At 42.2% G+C, this 26,781-nt stretch overlaps 1 protein-coding gene across 7 annotated transcripts in view; it reads left to right on the top strand.

The window, feature by feature from the left end:
- ZMIZ1 (zinc finger MIZ-type containing 1) overlaps positions 1 to 26,781 on the top strand; it is a 626,177-nt gene that overhangs the window by 309,489 nt on the left and 289,907 nt on the right. For all 7 annotated transcript variants that reach the window (XM_077259396.1, XM_077259401.1, XM_077259397.1 and 4 more), the window contains one exon: positions 24,372 to 24,445. The gene's annotated coding sequence lies outside the window, so the exon portion shown is untranslated. The remainder of the gene's footprint in view (positions 1 to 24,371; positions 24,446 to 26,781) is intronic.

Here is a 26,781-nt window from a genome sequence, read left to right as displayed (position 1 = left end):
TTTGCAGTGTAAATGGACCCATAAGTACTACTGCTGTTCCTCTTCTATTAAACTGTGATTTTAAACAGAAGCATCTCACATGTCCAATTTTGGATTGCATAAAACTATAAGTCTGTATCTACTTTATTGGCATGACAAGTTATTCATCTGTGAATTGGTGTGGAACCCTACTCATGAACCCGTTAAACAGATCAGCAGTGCCATGTGGCTTACAAACTTTACTATTCTTAGTTCTAGGATCTCTAGAACTTGCTGCCTGTATATTAGTGAAGTATGCTGCTCACATGGGTTTGTTTTTTTGCACGGTGACAGTTACAAAATATTTTTACCATGTACTATTATTTTGAAATCTGATTTAAAGATTTTTTTTTTCAAACAGTATTTTTTTGAGCAAGATAAAAAAAATAGTGGCAATTACATATAAGCTATCTCTCTGAAAACATGAATTCTCTTTTGCATCACATTCTATTAAATGTATTATCCTGTCCATTTTTTATTACTTTCTAATTGGCTAATAAAGGTTTCAGTATAATTGGCCCAAAAATATCTAAGTTACGACTGGCGATTACGCAAGCCACTTTATCTCTAAATTTCTACAGACCGAATCGAGTATATGACTGGTATTCAATGATAAGTAAAACACATTAGAGAAATGAGTGCCAGGATTTATTCTCACCTTGATAATTTGTGCTGAAGACTGATTTACATCTTTAGCTGCAGACATTTTATTTTTTGTTGCTTATTAGGCACCAACATATTCCTCAGCCTGTACAGAATTTATCAAAAGTCTCTTTCTGAAGACAGACCTGCCATGATGCCAATTAATTTTTTAGTATGTTAAAGATTTTTTCCACTACTTACATTGATGATCTATTCTTAGGATAGGTCATCAATGTGTGATCGGTCAGGGTCCGATACCCGCTACCCCCGCCAATCAGCTGATATTGGTGGCGGTGGCTGTTTGCCAGAAGTACTTACTTGCGGAGCTGGCCATCTACTTGTAGTGTCCGGGTCTTGTTATTGCACATCAACCTCCTAATGAAATGAATGTGGATGCACAGTAACAAGCTCCGGGCACTACAAGTGGATGGCCAAGCTCCACAAGTAAGTACATCGCCGCCACCAATATCAGCTGATCGGCAGGTGTGCCGGGTGTTGGGTCCCCGTCCCATCAGACTTTGATGACCTATCCTAAGGATAGGTCATCAATATAAAAGTAGTGGTCAACCTCTTTTAAGATGTCTGGCTTTGGCCTCATTCAATTTTCACGTTTGTGTTCTATCCATGTTTTTCACAGATAGAGCACATACCCTTTTATTATAATTTTGAATGACATCATTTATTTCATGAATTTGTCCACTGAAAAGCTGTAAAAAAAATTCCAAGCGCGTTGAAATTGCAAAAAAAGCATTTCCAATTTATTTTTTTTTAAATAACTCATGTTCACTATACAGTAAAACTCGCGTGGTAATATGATTCTCCAGATCAGTAACACAAATTTTTTTTTAAGTGCATAAAGAAAAACAAAAAAATGCTTTTGTTGCCGTCTTCCGAGAAATGTAACATTTTACATTTTCTGGATACTGGGCAGTGTGAGGGCTTATTTTTTTACACCGAGTTGTCATTTTTACTTATACCATTTTAGATACGATGTTTTGATCCCCTCTTACTGCAATGTTATGGTAGCCCAAAACATGTAATTCTGGTGTTTGGATTATATTTTCTTGTTACGCCAGTTACCGATCGGATTAGTTTGTTTTATATTTGATGATAGATCTGACTTTTAGGATCACAGTGATCCAAAATTTTTTATAATTTTTATTGTTTTATTTTTATTGGGGCTAAAGGAGGGGGATTTCAACTTTTGTGTTTAGTGTTTTACACTTTTGACTTTTAGTCTCCTTACTGGTCTTGAAACTGCGATCATCCAATATCTTGTGCTATACATTACATAGCATTGCACTATCACTAGCATAGTGAAAATCATACTCTACTATGAACACCAGCTAAATGATGGGAATCGTAATGACAGGCATGGGGGTGTTCAGCAGACCCTCATCTGTCATAGCAACCTATCGGCGTGTCATGATCACATCATGGCTGTGCCGATGGGCATGTGAAATGACGCTCCCGCTGCTGAAGTGCATGAAATGCCGCTATCAGAGATTGACAGTGGCATTTAATGGGCTAACAGCCGCCTGAGGAGTTCCCCTCAACAAATGACTGTTAAGGTACCGTCACACTAAACGACTTTATAACGATATCGCTAGCGATCCGTGACGTTGCAGCGTCCTCGCTAGCGATATCGTTTAGTTTGACACGCAGCAGCGATCAGGATCCTGCTGTGATGTCGCTGGTCGCTGAATAAAGTCCAGAACTTTATTTGGTCGTCAGACCGGCGTGTATCGTTGTGTTTGACACCAAATGCAACGATACCAGCGATATTTTACACTGGTAACCAGGGTAAACATCGGGTAACTAAGCGCGGGGCCGCGCTTAGTAACCCGATGTTTACCCTGGTTACCAGCGTAAAATGTAAAAAAAACAAACAGCACATACTCACATTGCGTCCCCTGCAGTCTGCTTCCTCCTCTGACTCAGCGCCGCAAAGTGAAAGTGAAAGCAGCACAGCGGTGACGTCACCGCTCTGCTCTCACTGTACGGCGCTCAGTCAGTCAGGAAGTGGACGCAGGGGGACGTGAATGTAAGTATGTGCTGTTTGTTTTTTTTACATTTTACGCTGGTAACCAGGGTAAACATCGGGTTACTAAGCGCGGCCCTGCGCTTAGTTACCCGATGTTTACCCTGGTTACCAGGGGACCTCGGCATCGTTGATCGCTGGAGAGCGGTCTGTGTGACAGCTCTCCAGCGATCAAACAGCGACGCTGCAGCGATCGGCATCGTTGTCGTTATCGCTGCAGCGTCGCTTAATGTGACGGTACCTTTAGAGACAGATGATGGCTGAATAATTCAGCCGTCATCTTCCAGGAAAGATGCAGGATCTTCTTATGACTCCTGATCAAAGTCAAGGAGCCGGTATATGATGTACCAGTAGGCGATTTTTTGGTAAGGAGTTAATTCTAGGAGGAGGATAAAACAAACGAAAAACCTTGCTTGCGCTGCTGAATACATTAATAGTGATTTCCACAGTGTGATAGAAGAATCCAGAAGGCGAAATACAGAGAATTGTGAATTTTTTTTTTAATTGTCTACGCGTTTCAAAGTTCACAGACTTATTCATCAGTACAAACCTCATTTCCAAGAAGAGTAAATACAGGCTTAACCCCTTATCGACCGCCCATACGCCTTTTAACCCCTTTAAACCCAAGGGTGGTTTGCACTTTAATGACCAGGCCAATTTTTACAATTCTGACCACTGTCCCTTTATGAGGTTATAACTCTGAAACACTTCCACGGATCCTGATGATTCTGACATTGTTTTCTCTTGACATATTTTAATTCATGATAGTGGTAAAATTTCTTTGATATTACCTGCATTTATTTGTGGAAAAAAAAAAAAAGGAAATTTGGCGAAAATTTTGAAAATTTTGTAATTTTCCAACTTTGAATTTTTATGCCCTTAAATCACAGAGATATGTCATACAAAATACTTAATGAGTAACATTTCCCACATGTCTACATCAGCACAATTTTGGAACCAAATTTTTTTTTTGTTAGGGAGTTAAGGGTTAAAAGTTGACGAGCAATTTCTCATTTTTACAACACCTTTTTTTCACAACAAATTTACTTCAGCTCCAATTTGTTTTATTTTACCAAGGGTAACAGGAGAAATTGGACCCCAAAAGTTGTTGTAAAATTTGTCCTGAGTACGCTGATACTCCATATGTGGGGGTAAACCACTGTTTGGGCACATGGCAGAGCTCGGAAGGGAAGGAACGCCGTTTGACTTTTCAATGCAAAATTGACTGGAATTGAGATGGGATGCCATGTCACGTTTGGAGAGCCCCTGATGAGCCTAAACATTGAAACCCCCCACAATTGACACCATTTTGGAACCTAGACCCCTAAGGAACTTATCTAGATGTGTGGTGAGCACTTTGACCCACTGAGTGCTTAACAGAAGTTTATAATGCAGAGCCGTAAAAATTAAAAATCATATTTTTTCACAAAAATATTTCGCCCCCAATTTTTTTTTCCAAGAGTAACAGAAGAAATTGGACCCCAAAAGTTGTTGTGCAATTTGTCCTGAGTACGCTGATACCTGATATGTGGGGGTAAACCACTGTTTGGGCGCATGACAGAGCTTGGAAGGGAAGGAGCGCCGTTTGACTTTTCAATGCAAAATTGACTGGAATTGAGATGGGACACCATGTCGCGTTTGGAGAGCCCCTGATGTGCCTAAACATTGAAACCCCTCACAAGTGACACCATTTTGGAAAGAACTTATCTAGATGTGTTGTGAGAACTTTGAACCTCCAAGCTTTTCATTACAGTTTATAACGCAGAGCTGTGAAAATAAAAATTCTTTTTTTTTTCCACAAACATTATTTTTTTTAGCCCCAGTTTTGTATTTTCTCAAGGGTAACAGGAGAAATTGGACACCAAAAGTTGTTTATCAATTTGTCCTGCGTACGCTGATACCCCATATGTGGGGGGAGGGGACCACCGTTTGGGCTCATAACAGAGCTCGGAAGTGAAGGAGCGCCGTTTGGAATGCAGACTTAGATGGAATGGTCTGCAGGTGTCACGTTGCATTTGCAGAGCCCCTGATGTGCCTAAACAGTAGAAACCCCCTACAAGTGACTCCATATTGGAAACAAGACCCCCCAAGGAACTTATCTAGATGTGCTGTGAGAACTTTGAACCCCCAAGTGTTTCACTACAGTTTATAACACAGAGCCATGAAAATAAAATATCTTTTTTTTTCCACAAAAATTATTTTTTAGCCCCCAGTTTTGTATTTTCTCAAGGGTAACAAGAGAAATTGGACCCCAAACTTTTTGTCCAATTTGTCCTGAGTACGCTGACACCCCATATGTTGGGGTAAACCACTGTTTGGGCACCTGGGAGAGCTTGGAAGGGAAGGAGCACTGTTTTACTTTATCACTGCAGAATTGGCTGGAATTGAGATCGGACGCCATGTCGCGATTGGAAAACCCCTGATGTGCCTAAACAGTGGAAACCCCCCAATTCTAACTCCAACCCTAACCCAAACACACCTAACCCTACTCCCAACCCTAACCCAAACACACCTAACCCTACTCCCAACCATAACCCAAACACACCCCTAACCCTAATCCCAACCATAACCTTAACCACACCCCTAATCCCAACCCTAATCCCTAGCATAAATGTAATCGAAGCCCTAACTTTAGCCCCAACCCTAACCCTAACTTTTGCCCCAACCCTAACTTTAGCCCCATCCCTAACTTTAACCCCAACCTTAACTTTAGCCCCAATCCTAACCTTAACTTTAGCCCCAACCCTAACTTTAGCCCCAACCCCAACCCTAACCCTAGCACTAACCCTAACTGTAGCTCTAACTTTAGCCCCAACCCTAACCCTAATGGGAAAATTGGAAATAAATACATTTTTTTTATTTTATTATTTTTCCCTAACTAAGGTGGTGATAAAGGGGGGTTTGATTTACTTTTATAGCGGGTTTTTAGCGAATTTTTATGATTGGCAGCTGTCACACACTAAAAAACGCTTTTTATTGCAAAAAATAGTTTTTGCGTCTCCACATTTTGAGAGCTATAATTTTTCCATATTGTGGTCCACAGAGTCATGTGAGGTCTTTTTTTTTTTTTTTCCGGGACGAGTTGACGTTTTTATTGGTAACATTTTCGGGCACGTGACATTTTTTGACCGCTTTTTATTCCGACTTTTGTGAGGCAGAATGCCCAAAGACAAGATATTAATGAATTTCTTTTTTTTTTTTTTGGGGGGGGCGTTTATACCGTTCCGTGTGTGGTAAAATTGATAAAACATTTTTGTTTTTCGGGTCAGTACAATTACAGCGATACCTCATTTATATCATTTTTTTTTATGTTTTGGCGCTTTTGTATGATAAAAACTTTTATATAAAAAATAATTATTTTTGCATCGCTTTATTCTGAGGACTATAACTTTTTTATTTTTTGGCTGATGAAACTGTATGTTTTTTGCGGGACAAGATGACGTTTTCAGCGGTACCATGGTTATTTTTATCTGTCTTTTTGATCGCGTGTTATTCCACTTTTTGTTTGGTGGTATGATAATAAAGTGTCGTTTTTTGCCTCTTTTGTAAATATGTGTACTTTGTTTTTTTATTTAAAGAAATGTATTTATTGGAACAATTTTTTTTTTCTTTATTTAGGAATTGTTTTTTTTTTTTGGTCTTTTTTTACACATGTAAATATTATTTTTTTTACCTTTTTACTTTGCCCAAGGGGGAACATCACGGTATAGTGACAGATCGCTGATCTGACCCTTTGCAATGCATTGTCCTCTCGGGGGGAGCGCGGCTGATCGCATTAGGTTTACTTTCCCATCGGTGGTCATACGGGCCCATACCACCTCGACGGGATAGTACGTCTAATGTCAGAAAGCGGTTAACAACAGTAGTTAAGGGTACTTATTTCTCAGCACCGCTTTTTTACGGCAGCGTTGGAAAATTTCCAGGGTCTTGGCTACCTGGTGTAACTGAGACCCTGGAGAACATGATTAGGGTCGTTTGTTACGGTCCCCTGTCACCTGATTCACCAAATAACTGTGCTCACAAAAAAGTCTGAGTTAAAATTAATTTCTATCTCCTCTGATATGATCTAGGATTATCAGAGAAGAGAGAAATGGGGTCCCACGTGCCACCCCGGTTCCTCCACCATGCCGAGCCCTCCTGAGCTGTTTTTGTAAAAAAAAAAAAAAAAAATGACGATATGATGGCTAGTTTTGAGCGCAAGTGCTCGCTACTTGAGTTTGCATCGAGTAGTCAGGTATGTGCTGAGTATCACGGATCCCATTTTTTTTTTTTTTTGTGGGTGTCTAACAGCCACGAAACATGCGGGCAGGACCTCGAGCATGTCACTAGAGCACCCTCAGTATTTGGTCCATAATTGAGCACCTGATGCAAACAGAAGTAGCGAGCACTTGCGCTCAAGTCTAATGACGACATATTCAATATGACAACCTAATGTTTTCAAATTCTGTGTGGAGGTTAAAAATGCTAACTTTACCCTTGGATAAAATCCTTGAGGGGTGTGATTTCCAAAATGGTGTCACTTGTGGGTGGTTTCCACTGTTTAGGCACATCAGGGTGTCTCCAAACATGACATGACATTCAAAAAGTTAAACAGTGCTCCCTCTCTTCCAAGCCCTGCCGTGCACCAGAACAGTAGATTTCCCCCACATATGGGGTATCAGCGTACTCAGGAGAAATTACACAACAAATTTTGTGGTCCATTTTCTCTTGTTACCCTTGTGAAAATAAAGTTTGTGTCTAAAGTAAATTATTTGTGAAAAAAAATTGTTTCTCATGAGGCAACAAAAGGGTTAATGAACTTTTGAATGTGGTTTTGAGCACCTTGAGGGGTGCATATTTTATAATGGTGTCACTTTTGGGTAACTTGTCATATGGACTCCTCAAACTCACTTAAAATGTGATGTGGTACCCAAAAAAAGTGGTTTTGTAAATTTTGTCAGAAAAATTAGAAATCTCTTATCAACTTTTAACTCTTATAACGTCCTAACCAAAAAAAAAGTGTTTCCAAAATTGTACTGATGTAAAGTAGACATGTGGGAAATGTTATATATTTTTTAACTATTTTGTGTGACATAACTCTCTGATTTCAGGGCACAAAAATTAAAAGTTTGAAAATTGCTAAATTTTCAATTTTGTTTGGCAAATTTCCATTTTTTTCATAAATAAACGGAAGTTATATTGAACAAATTTTACCACTATCATGAAGTACAATATTTCACGAAAAAAAACAATCTTAGAATCAGTGGGATCCGTTGAAGCTGGTTGAAGCCATTTCGGCGCAGACAAAAAACGTTACAATGGCCGTCAATGTCTAGATGACGTCCGCCAAATCTCGACGGATCCGTCACATGGCGGATGGAACAGACGACCATCCGCCACAATCCGTCGCTAATGCATGTCTATGGGAAAATAGCGGAACCGCCCAAAAAAATGGCGGATCCGCTATTTGATGAAAATGGCGGTTTCAGACTGACGCCAAAAGACTGAAGTGTGAAAGAGGCCTAACCCTAATGCCAACCCGATCCATAATCCTAATCACAACCCTAAGGATAATCGCAACCCTAACCTCAAAACAACCATAACCCTAATCAGAACCCTAAATCCAACACACCCCTAATCCTAATCTCAACCCTAACCTCAAACCTAACCCTAATCCAAATACACCCCTAATCCCAACCCTACCCTTAACCCTAATCCCAAACCTAACCGTAATCCCAAATGTAACCCTAATGCCAACCCTAATCCAAACCCTAATCCCAACCCTAACCCTAACTTTAGCCGCAACCCTAGTCCTAACTTTAGCCCCAACTCTAACTATAGCCCTAACTTTAGCCCCAACCCTAACCCTAAATTTAGCCCCAGCCCTAACCCTAAATTTAGCCCCAACCCTAACCCTAAATTTAGCTCCAACCCTAACCCTAAATTTAGCCCCAACCCTAACCCTAACCCTAACCCTAATTTTAGCCCCAACTCTTCTCTCCTGCCGGCCGGCAGATGGCAGCAGAGAGCGGGCGCACTGCGCATGCGCCCGCCATTTTCTTTCTATAGGAAGAAGCCGGCCGGCAGGAGAAGACACAGGAGGACCCAGGGACACCGGTAAGTATGATAGGGTCCCTGAATCCCCCTATTTCTCTGTGCTCTGATGTGCGATCACATCAGAGGACAGAGAATTACACATCACTTTTTTTTTTTTTTTTTCCGGTCGCCGGTAAACAGTTAATTACCGGCTATCGCAAAACAGGGGTCGGTAAAAACCGACCCCGATCATGTTCTTTGGGGTCTCGGCTATCCCCAGCAGCCGAGACCCCAAAGATCTCCCAGGTGCCGGCCGGCGGGCGCATTGCGCGAGCGCCCGCCATTTTTAAGATGGCGGCGCCCATGGGGAGCCACGAGGAGCACCGGGGGAGACAGGTGAGTATCGGGGGGGCATCGGGGGCGACCGGGGACCCCATTTCTCTGTCCTCCGATGTGCAAACGGTTAATTACCGGCGATCGCAACTCGGGGGTCGGTAAAAAACCCCCGAATCATGTTCTCTGGGGTCTCGGCTACCCCCGGTAACCGAGACCCCACAGAAAATCCGACTCTGGGGGGCGCTATTCACTTTTTGGTTTAAGTACCCTTAGCGGCCGCCGTTAAAAGGCGTATCGGCGGTCGTTAAGGGGTTAAAGAATGCTTTTAACACAACAAATCTAATATAAACAATAGGTAATTTTCTGATGACACTGTCGCTTTGAAGGGGTTGTCCAGTACTAGGACAACCTCTTCTCATTCTGAGAGGTTGAGTAAAAATCACTCATGTTCTCCTTCAGTGCCAGTGCTGTTCCAGCGATGTCGGCACTCGCGTTCCCCGGACACACGTGAGGTTGTTACAGCACACGAGCTCTGGGCCCAATCAGCATCGGCATCACAGTCCCCATCAATCGAACTTTAACAGGAATTCGGAGCTGCGGTTACTCGTTGACTTCCTCTCAATGTTTGATTTGACCAAAGGCGGGTGAAGCTGGCGCTGATTGGGTGCAGTGCTTGTTTGATGTAACAACCTCATGTGAGCTATGGGAATGTGAGTGCCAAAACCGCTGGCACAACGCCTGCAAGAGAGGTGAGTATAAGGCTATGTGTGCATGTTGAGTATTTGCTTGCAGAAATTTCTGCATCTCCTCACAGCAAAAACCCTGCAGAATACTCCGCTGCTTTTTTTGCGTTTTTTTTCCTGTGCATTCAATTGGTCCAAAACACACAAAGAATTGACATGCTGCGGATTTGAACGCACAGCAAATCCTGAAAGGAAAAATATTGATCATGTGCACAGCACTTCAGGATTCTCGTTGACTTTGCAGGCATAAGGATTCCCTATCATTTTTGGGCCAATTCCGCAAGTAAAAAAAGTATCAAAAATGCATTGTATGCACACAGCCTGTGTTTTTATTGTAACGGAGGCAAACGTTCAGCTTGAGAAAGAGTTGTTCTAGTTGTGGACAACCCATGTAAAGTCTATGGAGATCCATATTAAATGGATTAAACATGGAAATACTGTGCCTTCAGAGTTCAATCCGAGTTTAATCCGTTTTTAACTGACCCATTGTTCGGTCAATGTAATACAGTTCAAACAGTCTGCTTGCTTCAGGAAAATAACAAATCAGAAAAAAAAACGGATGCAGCTAGCATGACAACTGAGACAAACAAGGTTTTTCCCTTGGGTGGTAGCTCTGACACAGACGTGTGAATGAAGCCTTACTGAGTGCAATCAGTCTTCTTTCAGCTGGCTAACAATGTACCAAAACCTTTTTCTTTTGGTCTTTCAACTTTTATGATAAATAAACAATCCAAAAAATGCGCATAGGAATCTTGGCTCATCAGTCAGATCACTGCTTTCATTTGCAGTGGGACACCAAGGTATTAGAATTGCAGTGTAATTGGTTGTTATGGGCACTGTTCCACTTGTTTTGCTGATTTTTTCTCTGTGGCCTTAATGCAGTCAGGAACTGACTTTAGGGTAAAGTATATTATACCAAAAGATTGTTTAAGGAGCCAGGCTGTGTTTTGTTTTCACCCGCTTATCCATATTGCCGTATATGATCATATGGGTATGTCACTTATTGTGTATGAATGAAGGGCATGAGAAAATAAATTCAGTCTGCAGCTTAGATATTGGGGGCATTATAATTTCTATACTTTTATAACTTACCGGTATATCATATTTTAGAAAACTTGTTCTTTTAGCCATAGCACTGCTTCTACATTATTTGTACATTATACTGCACAATAATTAATTACTTTTGCAACTTATGTTAAAAACAAATCATCCCAAAGAGGAGATTTTGGGATCAGCACGTTATGAGTAGTGCAATGTTTAGTTATAGTATAATATGCATTATAACATTTGTATTGCACATAAGAGGTCTGTGTGCAGTGCAGGGTTGAAGTGTTTAAAAAATACCCAAAATCAATTGATGGATCCTGTCACTTATTTATTTATTTCACTTACCATTAATTTCACAGCGCTTTATAGACCTCATCGCCACCATCCCCATTGGGACTGACAATCTAAATTCCCCATCAGAATGTTCCATTTCTATTTCCCTAAATTTCATTTTTACTATATTTATGATTATGATCAATCAGTATGTCTTTGGAGTGTGGGAGGAAACCGGAGAATCCAGAGGAAACCCAAGCAAACATGAGGAGAACATGCAAACTCCTTGCAGATGTTGTCCTTGTTAAAATTTTGACCCAGAACCAGTGGTGTAACTACAAAGTTATGGGCCCGATGCGAAGTTTCAAATGGGACCCCCATGCCAAAATATTTTCCACCCAAATTCACATTTTCCCTATTCATTTTGCCCACTATAGCTTTGTTGCAATTAGGGTTGAGCGAAACGGATCGGACATTTTCAAAAATCGCCGACTTTCAGCAAAGTCGGGTTTCATGAAACCCGACCCGATCCCACTGTGGGATCGGCCATGCGGTCTGCGATCTTCGCGCCAAAGTCGCGTTTCATATGACGCTTTCCCCGCCATTTTTCAGCCAATGAAGGAGTGTGGGCAGCGTGATGACATAGGTTCCGGCTTGTTTTCTGTGGCGTCACAGGGGGTAAAACCGCCATCTTACCGTTTGGGATGTAGCGATTTCCACAGTCCAACACAACCTTTGCTTTGCAGGGACGAGAGAAAGAGAGACTGAGAGACTGTTTGCTCCCCCATTGACTTACATTGGGTTTCGTGTTTCGGTCGATCCCCGACTTTGCGCGATAATCGGACGATTTGACTCGACTCGACTTTTGACAAAGTCGGGTTTCGCGAAACCCGACTCAATCCTAAAAAAGTTAAGTCGCTCAGCCCTAGTTGCAATGTTGTATAGTCTGACCTCAGTGGCGTAACTATCCAGTGCCCCATCCTGGTATATATTTGTCTCCCGTACTGCCATTGTTCTGTAATGTATAAAAGAAAATAAACCATTATACTCAACAGGGGCTTACATGGGGATCCATATAAGAAGTATAATGCACTCCCCATAGGCCAGTACAGTATAATGCTCCCCATTAGGCAGCCGGTACTGTATAATGCACCCCCACTAGGCAGCATGTATAGTATAATGCACCCCAAATATGGCAGCCAGTACTGTATAATGCACCCCCATTAGGCAGCCTGTATAGTATAATACACCCAATTAGGCAGCCAGTACAGTATAATGCACCCCTTTTTTACATCTGCGGATGTGCGTGACTCAATGGAAGTCAATGGGTGCAGAAACGCTGCAGATCCGCAAAAAGAATTGACATGCTGCTGGAAAAAAAAAAAGCAGCAATTTTGCTTGTTTTTTCCCACAGCATGTGCACAACAAATATCAATTTCACATAGACTAACATTGGCTGTGCACTACACTGCGGATTTGATGCAATTCTGCAAATCTAAAAAAACACCTCTGAAATGCATCAAAATCCGCAACATGTGCGCATAGCCTAATACCTCACGTTACAGTGGCAGCAACCAATCCTCTCACAGCTCTCATAGAACTAAAGAAAAAATGACTTTAAAAGTAGTACTATGATTGGCTGCGTAGTCCCATAAAGAGCCCTGTAGTATTTTTACCCACGCTGCCCTATGTAGAAATGGGTGGTTCTTGTCTACATTCCTGCTGGGAGTTGCAGTTGTGGATATGTACATTAACTGTGTTCGCCCTGCCGCCACTTGTATACACTGCGCCACATTCATTCACTAGCCGACAAGAGTCTATTACCTCCGAGCAGCCAGTCCCGCAGACCACTTAGTCAGGAGCAGGGAATGACTGAAAGCGATGAGGAAGCTTCCCGCCACTACTCGCCTACAATGTCTGCGCACATCTCCCGGCACCGATCGGCTGCTAATAACAGGAGGACAGGTGCAGATTTGAGGCCTGAGGGACCCTTCGGCAGCAGGAGGAGGAGGATGCAGCAAGGGCTTGCAGCTTTTTAGGCTTAAAAACCGCAAGCTGCAGCACTCAGCCACTCACACTCACACCTTCATTGCTGCTGAAGGACTTGTGGACACGCCTCTCTCCGGTCACAAGGTTGGATCATGTTGCCGCATTCAATCCATCTTCCCCTATGTAACTGGAGGACATGCGGTGACGCCTCTCTGCTGCTGGTCACAATGGTTGGGTCCTTCTCCTTCACTATTGCTAGATGGGTGGACGGACGGGCCCCTAAGCAGTCTGGGCCCCGTCGCAGCTGCAACCGCTATAGTTACGCCCCCGCCCAGAACCCCAGTGATGCAAAGTTAAAGTTCTGACCACTGCGCCACCGTGCTGCCCATATCTGGCAGAGAATACATTATGTTGTGGCTCTTGTGTATGTGTGATCAAATTGATGTACACTTCCTTCATTTCAGATCTCAAGTCAAGTTTGGACACTTTGTATGTATTTCTCATACTGGGTTTTGCTGGCTATGGAGTACACTGCAGCTAGTAAGGCATTTAGTTTACTGAAAATTTTCTTTTATTGATAAGTTGCAGACATTTTTGTAATTAAAGGTGACGTCGAGTTATTTAACCCCTTTATGACCAGAGGTATTTTTGCATTTTCATTTTTTGCTCCCCTTCTTCCCAGAGCCACAACTTTTTTTTATTTTTTGGCGAAAATGGCCATTTGAGGGTTTGTTTTTTGCAGGATGAGTTGTACTTTTGAACAACACCATTGGTTTTACCATGTGGTGTACTCTAAAATGGGAAAAAAATTCCAAGTATAGTGAAATTACAAAAAAGTGCAATCCCACACTTGTTTTTTGTTTGGCTTTTTTACCAGGTTCACTAAATGCTAAAACTGACCTGCCACTATGATTCTCCAGGTCATTACGAGTTCATAGACACAAGGCATGTGTAGGATCTTTTTTATCTAAGTGGTGAAAAAAATTCCATACTTTGTTAGAAAACAAAATTGTGCTATTTTCCAATACCCGTAGCGTCTCTATTTTTTGTGATCTCGGGTTGGACGAGGGCTTATTTTTTGTATGCTGAGCTGACGTTTTTAATGATACCATTTGGGTGCAGATACGATCTTTTGATCATCCGTTATTGCATTTTAATGAAATGTCACGGCAACCAAAAAACCGTAATTCTGGCGTTTTGAATTTTTTCTCACTACGCCGTTTAACGATCAGGTTAATGCTTTTTTTATTGATAGATCGGGCGATTCTGAATGCGGCGATACAAAATATGTGCATGTTTGATTTTTTTTTATTATTATTACTTTATTTTGAATGGGGCAAAAGGTGGGTGATTTGAACTTTTATATCTTTTTTTATTTTTATTTTTTTTATATTTATAAAAACTTTTTTTTTTTTGGCATGCTTTAATAGTCTTCATGGGAGACTAGAAGCAGCCATAACTCGATCGGCTCTGCTACATACAGGCAATGATCAGATCACCTGTATGTAGCAGAATACTCACTTGCTTTGAGCGCCGACCACCGGGTGGCGCTCATAGCAAGCTGGCAGTGACAACCATAGAGATCTACAGGAGACCTCTGGTTGTCATGCTAACACATCGGTGACCTGCGATCATGTGACGGGGGTTACCGGTGGTGGATTTCTGGCCCAATTGCTGGAAATGCATGTTAAGTGCCACTGTCAGAATTTGACAGCGGCATTTCACGGATTAATAGCCGCTGGTGGATCGCGATTCCACCTGTTCTGCACACATGTCAGCTGTTCAAAACAGGTGGCATGTACCAGGAGAGATGTGGACTCACCGCCAGAGCCCACATCAAAGACAGGGAGTCCGACATCGGCGTAAATGTACGCTCAATGTCGGAAAGGGGTTAAACTTCTCTTTTAATTATGTATGAAATATCAAGATTTACAACTTACTGATACATTTTAATTAACAAAGGTGCCCTGATGTCCAGGCATTGGCTTTATGCCCAGCAGCTTCATTTCTGGCTTGTGTATGATATAGGAGAATGTGTCCTTTGTCAGCATGTGATTAGTTCTGCTTGTGAAGGGGGCTGGCTTTTGGGTTTCTTTACATAGCTAAACCAGTCACCTTGCTTGTCACAACAGAGGCATCATAAGGGGGTTGGTATGGCTATTGTATGTATAATTGCATATACAGTGCCTTGCGAAAGTATTTGCCCCCCCTGGAACTTTTCAACCTTTTCCCACATGCTTCAAACATAGAGATACCAAATTTGAAATTTTTGGTTAAGAATCAACAACAAGGGGAACACAATTGTGAAGCTGAACGAAATTTATTGGTTATTTAAAATTTTTGTCGAAATTCAAAAGCGGAAAAGTGGGGGTGTGCAATATAACCCCTTCAGATGGATTTCCATCGTGGGACATGACTGTACGGCGGACAGGTATGGGATATTGTTGCTTTTTTCCCCCCTTTTTTTCAGAAGTACGAGGGTCGTCGGTTGGATTGAGAGTACAATAAAGATGTTAAAACCCCATGTGTATTGATTTCATTAAAATCCTTTATTCATAATGTGTGTGTGTTTTTTTTAACCTTTTATTACTATTGGATTAATAATGGATAGGTGTCTTATTGACATCTCTTCATTATTAACCTGGCTTAATGTCACTTTACATTAGCAAGGTGACATTAACCCTTTATTACCCCATATCCCACCGCTACTCGGGAGTGGGAAGAGAGTGGCTAAGTGCCAGAATAGGTGCATCTTACAGATATATATATAGACTGTATATATGTTTTCACGAATATTTGAGCCTATCGATCCATTCTATGTCCATTTTGCAAGCCGGCGAGAAAATCTCACCGTATGGATGCCATACGGTTGCCATACAGAGGTTTACATGCTCAAAATACGCAGCCACACCTTGCCTACTGATGACATACGGATCACTGTGCAGGGAACATTTCTGCATATTTGGTCTGTAAAAAACCGGACCGTATTTTTATACGTTGGGTGTGACTCCAGCTTTACACGCTGATACAGGATTAGAGATGGGTGGACCTCTGTATATTCGAGTCCTACCAAGCAGTTAAAAAAAAGTTTGGGTTCAGGTATCAGAACAGTACCCGGACTCCATTCACTTGACTGGAGGGCCCGAACATCCAATCTAATCTGAAATGACAGCATGAGCCCACAGGAGTGATTGTAAGTATAAAGTTTACCTCCTGTCACTGGCGTCAGCTAATGGGACTTCTGCTTCCATCAGCCTATGCCTGCTGCTGCTAATGGCGAGTGTAGGAGCGGCTGATGGGAGTATTCATCAGCCGGCGCTCTAAATGAACAATTAGAAATAAAATGGCGTGGGTTCCTCTGTATTTTTGATAAGCAGCCAGGCAAAACTGACATCTGGGGGCTGCAATCCTCAGCTGTCAGGGTTAGCAAGGCTGATTATCAAGAATAGAGGGGTCCCCACGCTGTGTTTTTAAATTATTTTACCCCTTAACAACCGCCGATACGCCTTTTAACGGCGGCAGTTAAGGGTACTTAAACCACAGCACCGTTAATTAACGGCGCTAAGGAAAAAGTGTATAGCCCCCCCAGAGTCAGAATTTCTCCGGGGTCTTGGCTGCTGCGGGCAGCCGAGACGCCAGAGAACATGATTCGGGTCGGTTTTTACCGACCCCAGGGTTGCAATCACCGTTATTAATGGTATAACGACGACTGCAAAAAAAAAAGTCTGATTTCCCATTTAATTTCTCTCTCCTCTGATGTGATCGCAAATAGGTTCCCGATTCTCCCCCAGTACCTCCTGGTGTCCCTGGGGCCGCCTGCCTTCCCCCCACGGCCGCCAGCATCTTCTCGTAAGAAAAAAATGATCTGCCGACCGGCAACAATAGGAGAGTTTTCCTATTGGTTCATTTTGATCACTGTGATAGGGTCTATCACAGTGATCAAAATAAAAAAAAATGTAAATCAAACCCCCCTTTATCACCCCCTTAGTTAGGGAAAAATAATAAAATAAAAAATGTATTTATTTCCATTTTCCCATTAGGTATAGAGTTGGTGCTCGAGTGAGTTGGTGCTCGAGTGAGTTGGTGCTCGAGTGAGTTGGTGCTCGAGTGAGTTGGTGCTCGAGTGAGTTGGTGCTCGAGTGAGTTGGTGCTCGAGTGAGTTGGTGCTCGAGTGAGTTGGTGCTCGAGTGAGTTGGGGCTAAAGTGAGTTGGGGCTAAAGTGAGTTGGGGCTAAAATTAGGGTTGGGGCTAAAGTTAGGGTTAGGGCTAAAAATAGGGTTAGAGTTGGGGCTGGGGTTAGGGTTGGGGTTAGTGTTAGGGTTGAGATTAGGGGTAGGAGTGTGTTAGGGTTAGGTTTGTGGTAAGGGTTATGGTTGGGATTAGGGTTAGGGGTGTGCTTGGGTTAGGGTTATGGTTAGTGTTGGGATTAGGTTTAGGGGTGTGTTCGGGTTAGGGTTGGAGTAAGAATTGGGGGGTTTTCCACTGTTTAGGCACATCAGGGGTTCTCCAAACGCAACATGGCGTCCGATCTCAATTCCAGCCAATTCTACGTTGAAAAAGTCAAACGGTGCTCCTTCCCTTCCGAGCTCTGCCGTGCACCCAAACAGTGATTTACCCCCACATATGGGGTATCTGCGTACTCGGGACAATATGGGGTCCAATTTCTCCTGTTACCCTTATGAAAATTAAAAAAATTGGGGGCTGAAAAAATAATTTTTGTGAAAAAAAAAAAATGATTTTTTATGGCTCTGCGATATAAGCTTTAGTGAAGCACATGCTGGTTCAAAGTTCTCAAAACACATCTAGATAAGTTCCTTGGGGGAGTCTAGTTTCCAAAATGTGGTCACTTGGGGGGGGGTTTCAACTGTTTAGGGACATCAGGGGCTCTGCAAACGCAACATGACGCCCGCAGACTCTTCCATCAAAGTTTGCATTCCGAAATGTCAATACTTCCCTTCCGAGCCCCAACATGTGCCCGAACGGTAATTTTCTCCCACATATGGGGTACCAGCGTACTCAGGAGAAATTGGATAACAACTTTAGGGGTCCAATTTCTCCTGTTATCCTTGTGAAAATTAAAAATTGAGGGCTGAAATTGGGGGCTGAAAAATCGTCTTTGTGGAAAAAAATATATTTTTTTCATGGCTCAGTGTTATAAACTTTAGTGAAAGACTTGGGTGTTCAAAGTTCTCACAACATATCTAGATAAGTTCCTTGGGAAGTCTAGTTTCCAAAATGGGGACACTTGTGTGGGATTTCTACTGTTGAGGCGCATAAGTGGCTCTGCAATTGCAACATGATGCCAGCAGACCATCCATCAAATTCTGCATTCCAAAGCGTCTCTCCTTCCCTTCCAAGCTCTGCCATGAGCCCAAACAGTGGTTCCCCCCACTTATGGGGTTTCAGCTTACTCAGGACAAATTGCACAACAACTGTTGGGGATCCAGTTTCTCTGGATACCCTTGGGAAATTAAAAGATTGGAGGCTAAAATATCATTTTTTGTGGAAAAAACTATGATTTTTTATTTTCACTGCTCTACATTATAAACTTTAGTGAAACACTTGGGGGTTCAAAGTGCTCACCACACATCTAGATAAGTTCCTTGGTTGGTCTAGTTTCCAAAATGGGGTCTCTTGTGGGGGGGTTTCACTGTTTTAAGTGCATCAGGGGCTCTCCAACATATGGCTTCTGATCTCCATTCCAGGCAATTCTGCGTTGAAAAAGTCAATCGGCGCTCCTTCCCTTCTGAGCTCTGCCGTGCTCCCAAACAGTGGTTTACCCCCACATATGGGGTATCTGTGTATTCAGGAGAAATTGCACAACAAATTTTGTGGTTCATTTTCTCTTTTTACATTTGGGAAAATAAAAAATACTGGTTCTGAAGTAAAATGTTTATGAAAAAAAGTTAAATGTTAATTTTTTCCTTCCACATTGCTTCAGATCCTGTGAAGCACCTAAAGGGTTAATTAACTTCTTGAATGTGTTTTTGAGTACCATGAGGTGTGCAGTTTTTATAATGGTGTCACTTTTGGGTATTTTCTGTCATTTACATTCCCGAAAGTGACTTCAAATGTGTCCCTAAAAAAATGGTTTTGTAAATTTTGTTGTAAAAATGAGATCTCACTGGTCAACTTTTAACCCTTATAACTTCCTATCAAAAAAAAAAATCCGGTTCCAAAATTGTGCTGCTGTAAAGTAGACATGTGGGTAATGTTATTAATTAACTATTTTGTGTGACATATCTCTGTGATTTAAGGGCATAAACATTAAAAGTTAGAAAATTGTTAAATTTTTAACTTTTTTGCCATGTTTGTTTTTTTTTCATAAAAAACACAACTCATATTGGTGAAATATACAATATGTCAGGAAAAACAGTCTCCGAGTCAGCGGGACCCATTAAAGTATTCTAACCTCATAAAGTGACAGTGGTCAAAATTGTAAAAATTGGCCTTGTCATTAAGTAGCAAATTGGCTCTGTCACTAAGGGGTTAAATAAATAATTATAAAAAAAATGAGATCCCCCCATTTTTGACAACCAGCCTTGCCAAAGCAAACAGCTGGGGGCTGCTATTCTCAGGCTGGTAAGGGGCCATTGATATTGCCCCCCAGCCTTAAAACAGCAGGCCACAGCCACACATAAAAGGTGCATCTATTAGATACGCCAATTCTGGCACTTTGCCTGGCTCTTCCCACTTGCCCTGTAGTGGTGGCAAGTGGGGTTCATATTTGTAGGGTTGATGTCACCTTTGTCTTGTCCAGTGATGTCAAGCCCACGGTTTAGTAATGGAGGGGCGTCTGTAAGACACCCATCCATTACTAATCCTATAGTTGTATGTTAAATAAACACACAGCAAAAATAAAGTCCTTTAATTGAAAGAATGACACAGAATGAATCTAAATTAATCCATACTCACGTCATCGCCCATTCCATTGAAGTCATCGTCTCCTGTAATAAAACAAAAGTAAAAAAACAACAATCCCTCGCCTATCCATCGTTCTGTCCCACGCCGTAATCCATGTCTGGGGATAAAACAGTTTTCAACCTGGACAGTGCCAAGATGCGACCGTCAAGGCTGAGAACCACTGATGAATGAGCTGCTGCAAACGTAGCATCAGTGAGTAATGGTGACATCATCGAGGTATCCGCTGGTCACTGAGACTGCATTCTCATCGAGGCTGAACTGCGGTGACCTCTGTGAGATGACAGCTAGCATAGTGAGAAACTCTCACAGTGCAGCGCTGAGCTCAGAGAGTTCACCACAGTTTAGTTTGAGAAATTTCTCCAGGTGAACTGAGGTGAACTCACCGCTACACCGAGAGGCTTTTTCTCACTCCCACCTTCTACACACAGCCCCTCATCATCCCCTTCTCCACACAGCCCCTCATCATCCCCCTGTTCTCCCCACAGCCCCTAATCATCTTTCCTATGCAGCCCCATTCAAATTACATCAACCCTTTCCGGGATTCAAGAAGTATCGTTTCTCCTTGTGGAGAGTGACATAATAAGCATGTCGAGGTGAGGAGACTTAAAGCCGCAATGCTCCTCTGGGAAATATGCAAATTGTCTCTTCAGAGAGGAAGAAGACTAGAAGTGTCCCACTGCGTGGAATGGTAGACACATGGGCTAGTTCTATCATTATGTATGTTTTATTCTATGGAATAAACCTATTGTTCTTATCATGTGTCCTATACAGTTGCTAAACCACTTACTATATATAAACAGTACTTATCTTCTCTCTAATCTAATCCTGTACTTACCTTTGCACTATGCACTACTCACATTACACATTAACACTTTACATTACTTATACGCTGTACATTACTATGACACATTATAAAAGACACACATCACCATTCACATTACATGTTAAACCGCATGACACAATACACATAGCGCAATTGTTATCTTCAGGGGTAGGAAAGCAACAGAACAGTCCATCGTTATTACACCTATATGACGTGAGTGAGCTTTCAGCTGTAAGTGACTTCTCCACATACTAAGATTGGAAGGACCCTAGTAGGCTTATTTGTTGCCCCTTATGGCTCCCACTCAGACATTAGACAGACATTAAATACCTCTAGGAGCTTTCATGATGCCTAGCTTTTAGTTGTATTGTTTTTCACATTTATTTGGATCTATGCTTCTCTACATCTTAATTTCTTCTTTCCTTATTTATCCTTCCCCTTTGCTTTATTCTTCTCAAATGTACCTAGTACAATCCACAGGGCTAACCCAGCAGGACTGTTTTTACTGTAATACATCAATGGTAACCCTGCTTTCCATTATTTATTGGGGCAGAATGAGATGGAAACATGTGGACTATCTTCTGAACTTTTTTACATTTTCTCCTTCTTTTTCATCTATGAATTTAAATAATTTCTATACATATAAAAGCTATTACTTGAAGGACAGTTTCCCTTTGCCCTATCCATCTTCCGTGAGCGATCTAAAAGCCCATTAGCAGTCTGTTCATAGACCACTGATTAGCTGATCTGATGACTGCAGGACTTATTCAACATCTCCTATGACAATTACTACTGATCTGGTTAGTGGTCACTGTAATTACCAGGATGATGCTGATGAATGCTTTTTTCTTTACCAAACCCTGTAGTTGTGTACACCAGAAGCTTGACAACTCCAAGCTTACAAAAGGGGTTAAGTTGAGGAGCCGTGAAACCAAACATTTGTATGGCCTGTTGGCAGCTCCTAATGGCAGATATACTGCTTTCCTCCAGCTTCCCACTGATAGCACATTGCTGAGGTGTAGATTCATGACTTGTGTTCCCTCCACCCCTCCAATATAACAATTGTGCCATTGTTTGAGAGGATCTGCTCTCAGAAAATGTTCTACTGTTCACAGGCATCCTCCACAACTTTCTCTAAAGAGAATATAAAGCTGCCTTGGTGTGCTAGAAATGCTAGGGAGGAATGTTTTATTAGGAAATGATTTTCCAGGATTTTTCTAGAGCACACAGGGTGGAGGGAGCGCTCATGCTCCATGACCTTGTGTTTTGCCTTACAGACATTTTCTCCTTTGAGAAGAGAATAACCTTTTTTATACCAGCAAAAGAACAATGCAAGCTATTGATGTGATATCTGCAAATATTTTACTTTGAAAGCTGTTAATGTGGAGCTCTTAATGTACTTATTGGGCAGAGGATGATTACGGTAGTACTACAAGGCTTTCTGGCTCTGTGTTATCTTTGTATGGTCCCCATTTACAATGGGAATCCAATATATTTACTGTTGAGCTATTGCAGCCGCTGACCGCCTCTAGTTCATGCAGATTGCAAATGTAAACTAACATTTGCACCCATCCTATACTTCATAGCTCAGTTATCTAATATAATCTTTGGGTTCAAAACTATTTTATTGTACAGTTAGTCCTCGGGTTACAACGGTCTCGAGTTACATCGTTTCGTGGTTACAACGCTTTATACGAGGCCTCGTTCCGACTTACACGGTTTGCGTCGTAAGTCGAACTACATGCAACTACGTGCAGTGGCAGAAGAATAGAGTCCAGTACTGTACACTGTACCCGGTTACACGAGGAAAATGAGTCTCCTGCACGCCATAACACCCTAATTATGTAGGGTACTGTGTTAGGATAGGTGTTTGGATAGGCTAAGTGTTTGCAGTACTGTACTGTTATTATGGTACAGTACTGTATGAATGTATGGTCCGACTTACATCGAAATTCGGTTTACGACGCCGTGTAAGAACGGATCAACGTCGTAAGTCGAGGACTACCTGTATTCATTTTTTTCAGTTTAATTTATGTTCACTAATAGTTTAGCAGCCCATGCTCCCCGTAGTGGTGGCAGAATTGTATCAATTAATTACAGGTATGTCAAGATTTAGCTTGAAATAACTTGTGCTAAGTTATATAGTTGGTTGTAATACCAAATCAATGCAGTTTTTTACCATGCATTAAAAAAAGTGGATATGTTCGGTTCAGAGCTACAAATTCTCTGATTAGTCATGTGCATATGTATCCTTATCATGTCTGTAGCCTAAAGGTACCGTCACATTAAGTGATGCTGCAGCGATATAGACAACGATGCCGATCGCTGCAGCGTCGCTGTTTCGTCGTTGTGAGGTCGCTGGAGAGCTGTCACACAGACAGCTCTCCAGCGACCAACGATGCCGAAGTCCCCGGGTAACCAGGGTAAACATCGGGTTACTAAGCGCAGGGCCGCGCTTAGTAACCCGATGTTTACCCTGGTTACCAGTGTAAATGTAAAAAAAACCAAACACTACATACTTACATTCCGGTGTCTGTCGCGTCCCCCGGCGTCCGCTTCCCTGCACTGTGTAAGCGCCGGCCGTAAAGCAGAGCGGTGACGTCACCGCTGTGCTCTGCTTTACGGCCGGCCGGCGCTGACACAGTGCAGGGAAGCGGATGCCGGGGGACGCGACAGACACCGGAATGTAAGTATGTAGTGTTTGGGTTTTTTTACATTTACAATGGTAACGAGGGTAAATATCGGGTTACTAAGCGCGGCCCTGCGCTTAGTAACCCGATGTTTACCCTGGTTACCAGTGAAGACATCGCTGAATCAGCGTCACACACGCCGACTCATCGATGTCAGCGGGTGAGCCAGCGACGAAATAAGGTGCTGGCCTTCTAGCTCCGACCAGCGATATCACAGCAGGATCCAGATCGCTGCTGCGTGTCAAACACAACGATATCGCTATCCAGGACGCTGCAACGTCACGGATCGCTATCGTTTTCGTTGTTAAGTTGTTCAGTGTGAAGGTACCTTAAGATGTTTTAAACTTTAATGCTGTAGTACCTAGAGAGGCCATAAATAGCAGGGATCGTCTGCTATCATCTATCATATCTATGTCGTGTGCTAAAACTTCTGATGGAAAAAGTTATTCTTCTGGCAGTGCCTGCAGGGAATTGGATTAGAAGTTTATGCAGGGTGACTAATACTGCAGTTCTTTAATGGTTGTCTCCAAACTCAACTTTCTTTTTAGGAAAGTTTATATATTTTCACAGAACTTCTTTGGCCATAGCAATTTATAAATTGAACCATCTCGGTAAAATGGAACATAGCTATGCAGAAAATGAGAAAATACAATTTGTACATCTATTGGAGGATCTCAGAGCAAAACATACTTGGCTGTAATCGTGCAGCCAGCATATAATGCCCGTGGTATGGGCAGTGTACATCAAGTTAGATTTATTTAAAGCAATGTAACATTACAACACAAATATGGATAATTAATCAAATATATTTTTCTTACAATTTATTTCAGGAGGATTTACACAAGTAAAAGATGAAAAGGAAGCACTAATAGCCTGAAGGGAAAAAGTGCATTGAGAAATGCAGGTGAGTGTCGCTTCTACATACCCTTACGCTAGGTGATTGTTGGAAGGAATGTAGGAAGATATCAGAATGCTAAGTTTTCTTTACCTATATTTGCTACTTGTGGGAAAAAAATGAAACAAATAGATGACTTATTGAATGATAATTCTTATTTTCCAAGACCCATAAAGTCCTATTCACATTTAGGTCTCTGTATTGCATTATAATCCACCTGTGTGTGTTACAGGTGAGTATTGTTTGCTGCAGATTTTGTACTACATACATACATACTACATACATACATACAACATACTACATACATACATACTACATTCATACTACATACAGTACATTCATACATTACATACAATACATACATATAGACATACAGTACATATAACATTAGAGTAAATACTCACCATCACTTGTCACTTTGATCCCCGAAGCCAGTGTCACCTGTAAAAAATATTAAAGTAATAAACAACCAATATACTCCCTGATCCGCAGAAATCCAATAAAAACGAGTGTCCCACGATCTCCCGTGGAGAGCATCAGCTCATGCGACCGCTCTCTAGGGGCTCCAGTAATACAATGACGGGAGGAAGATATCCTTCCGCACTGTATTCCTCCTCCACTGTAAAATATAGTCCCTACTCTCACTTTTGGCACTGCTGTGTGAGAACGTTCCCACACAGCAATGGCATAAAGTGAGACCCTGAACTGAGGTAACCTCAGTGATGCACTGCAGGAGCCATTGTCTCCTGTCAGTGTGTCACTGGAGGTCCTATAGAGCGGTGACATCACCCGATGTCACTGTTCTATAGGGGAGATCGCCGTGGGACACTCGTTATTAATTGGACTGCGTCGGACAGGGAGTATACGGTTTATTATTTTACGTTTTTTGCAGGCGACAGAGTATGGTAAGTATGGTTAAATTAAGAATAATAAAATACTTTTTTCTGGATGTGTTTTAATTTTTTTTTAACTCTTTCACTACTCTAAGATTAATAATGGATAGGCGTCTTATTGACGCCTCTCCATTATTAACCTGGCCTAATGTCACCTTACAATAGCAAGGTGACATTAACCCCTTGTTACCCCATATCCCACCGCTACTCGGGAGTGGGAAGAGAGGGGCTAAGTGCCGGAATTGGCACGCCTTAGAGATGGTCCATTTCTGGGGCGGCTGTTATGATCCTTAGTGGTTGAAGATCACGAATTACTCCAGCTAAGTAACAAACATAGGACAAGCTCTAGGGAGGTGGCAAACTGGACTGACCGCAAATCTGAACCTATCCAAACACACTAGAAGTAGCCGGTGAACGTGCCTAAAAATCCTAGACGTCTCGAGCCAGCCTGAGGAACTAACTACCCCTAGAGAGAAAGAAAGACCTCTCTTGCCTCCAGAGAAATAATAATAATAAATAATCCCCAAAGATGTAGAAGCCCCCAACAAATAATAACGGTGAGGTAAGAGGAAGGCACATACACAGGGGTGAAAACAGATTCAGCAAATGAGGCCCACTAATACTAGATAGCAGAAAATAGTAAAGGGGTCTGTGCGGTCAGTAAAAAACCCTTACAAAATATCCACAATGAGATTTCAAGAACCCCCGCACCAACCAACGGTGTGGGGGGAGAAACTCAGTCCCCTAGAGCAACCAGCAAGCGAGGAGATCACATCTTAGCAAGCAGAACAAGAAACATGATGAATGCTTATAATCAAAAAATGAACGGACAAAAACTTATCTTGTCTTGGAGAGGCTGGGAGCAAGGTAATCACAAGGAATCTGAAGAGCACTGAATACATTGATAGCAGGCAAGGAACTGAGTATCCAGGTGAGCTAAATAGGAAGCCAACCAAGGATAACGAACCAGCTGATGCAGCCAACCTGCAGAAAGACAACACTACACAGTACCGCTTGTGACCACTAGAGGGAGCCTAAAAATAAAGTTCACAACAGGCGGATGCGGGCTGGTATTTGTAGCCGGGGTGGGGGGCAATATCCATGGCCCCTCTCTAGGCTATGAATATCAGCCTGCAGCTGTCTGCGTAGCCTTTCTGGCTATAAAATATAGGGGGAACCCACGTCACCTTTTTTTGGGGTCCCCCTATTTTAATAGCCAGTAAAGGCTACGCTGACAGCTGCGGGCTGATATTCATAGCCTGGGAAGGGCCATGGGTATTAACCCCTTACCAGGCTACAAATATTGGCCCCCGGCCATCGGCTTTCCCCCTCTGGCGCAGAAAATTGCGCTGGAGCCCACGACATTTTTTTGCATTTTTTTTAATTAAACGCTCATTAAAGGGAACCTGTCACCTGAATTTGGCGGGTCCTTTTTTGGGTCATATGGGCGGT

This window comes from Ranitomeya variabilis, chromosome 4 (assembly GCF_051348905.1).
Source record: "Ranitomeya variabilis isolate aRanVar5 chromosome 4, aRanVar5.hap1, whole genome shotgun sequence".
NCBI classification, from domain to species: domain Eukaryota; kingdom Metazoa; phylum Chordata; class Amphibia; order Anura; family Dendrobatidae; genus Ranitomeya; species Ranitomeya variabilis.
This window is presented reverse-complemented; position numbering and strand designations above follow the sequence as displayed.